The sequence below is a fragment of the Tupaia chinensis genome, unplaced genomic scaffold, assembly GCF_000334495.1.
Source record: "Tupaia chinensis unplaced genomic scaffold, TupChi_1.0 Scaffold141293_1, whole genome shotgun sequence".
Classification (NCBI taxonomy): domain Eukaryota; kingdom Metazoa; phylum Chordata; class Mammalia; order Scandentia; family Tupaiidae; genus Tupaia; species Tupaia belangeri.
This window is the reverse complement of record NW_006201156.1, coordinates 212,794-214,485: the sequence shown is the minus strand read 5'-3', so window position 1 is coordinate 214,485 and position 1,692 is coordinate 212,794. Positions and strand designations below refer to the sequence as shown.

General features: G+C 59.2%; 1 protein-coding gene across 1 annotated transcript in view; it reads right to left on the bottom strand.

Moving 5' to 3' along the window:
* The window catches only part of CLK3 (CDC like kinase 3), a gene marked incomplete at its 5' end in the record, with an annotated part of 14,295 nt that overhangs the window by 11,451 nt on the left and 1,152 nt on the right, over positions 1–1,692 (bottom strand).

Sequence of the window (1,692 nt, the reverse complement as noted above, 5' to 3'; positions counted from 1 at the left end):
GGCCCCGGGCCCCCCCCCCCCCCCCCCCCCCCCGTCCCACAGCTGCAGCCCTCGGTCATGGCTTGGCTGACCACCCGCATCTGACCAAGCCGCCTCGTCAGCAGGTATCAGGAGAGCAGAAGCCACCGTGCCCGGTGATGAGCACGCTGGTGACCAACCGCCAGGCATTTCTTCGCAGCCTAAGACAGCCAGGCCCTGATGTCCCCATAGGAAGTATCTCCCCCTAGCACCCTCGGAGACCGACACTGGAACACCACTGACCACCCTGGCCCCCAGGGCTCAGGTGCGCTGAGGATCAGCTGACGACACTTTGTCATTCTCCTGCACTGACCCTGGGCTGGGCGCCCCAGCCATGGACCAAAAGCACATCCCGCGTGCACTGGTTGGCCCGGGCACACCCTCCCTTGAGGCGATGAGGTCCTGCCGTCCTTGCGGGGCAGGCCGAGCACAGGGCTGGCACATGTTGGCTGGTCCACACCACCTGGGCTCCTGCCAGGACCCACGAGATACAGCGTCCTCCCATGGACATGTGTGGAAAGAGCAGTTGCAGAGCCAGACTGAGGTCAACCTCAATTGTGGCAATGCCGTTTGTAGCTGTGTGCCTTTGGGTGAGTTATTCGACCACTCTGACCTACGGCTTCCCCTTCAACAGGGAACAGTACCAGGTCAGAGAGGGTTAACTTTGTCTCTTCTCTAAGCAGATGTACAGCAAGGGTTTGAGCTCAGGAGAGGTTCTTTTTTTTGGAGAGGTTTTTGCTATAGCGCATGTGCACTCGCCAGAAAGCGAGAAATCACCCCCGCCCCGGGGGGATGGCCACGCCACAATCCCTTCTCCTCCATTCTCCTCTTGGGATCTTAGGCATGCATGCACATGCCCGGCGTGAGTTTAAGCCACTCATGCAGCACCCAGGTCCGGGACACGAACCATAGTTGACTACGTGGGAGTCCAGCAACATAGCCATTACGCCACCTGCTGGTCCCCAAGCTCAGGAGATGTCCTAAAGGCAGCTTTTTATTCATGTTAAAAAGCTTCCAGGTGGGGTCCAGCAGGTGGCATAGTGGTTAAGGCGCTGGACTCCTATACGGTCAACTGCAGTTTGAGTCCTGGACCTAGCGGCTTGCTTTCTCACTTTCTCTCTTTCTGGTCATATTAAAAATTAATTAATTCCTAAAAACAGGACCAGCAGGTGGTACAATAATTATATCGCTGGACTCCCACGCAGTCAACTGTGGTTCGAGTCCCGGACCTGGGTGCTGCATGAGTGCCCAAGATCCCAAGAGAATGGAGAGGAGATGGTGGCCTCTCTCCCCCCCCCCCCCCCCCCCCGGGGTGACTTCTCGCTGTCTCTGTCTCTGGTGTGCCCACGAGCCCTATACAAAAATCTCTTAAAAAAATGTCCTAAAGAGATAAGAAAACTCCCTTCCACAGGTCACTCCAGGCCTCAGTGACCATACCTGGGGAACGCGGCAACACCGCCCCACCTAGCAAGGAGGAGCTGTTAAATGCCACACGTGAGGCCAGGGAAAGGTTCCAGGGGGTGCGACACTGAGCCCGGGTGTCCCTGTCACCCTCCACCCAGAGGCCCCATGTCCGCAGGGCCCGCAGGGGAGGGCGCCCGGCCCCGCGCGCTCTCCCTCTGCAGCGGCCTCCTCCTGGCCGGGGAACCGGGCGGACGAGGAGCGCGGCCAGCC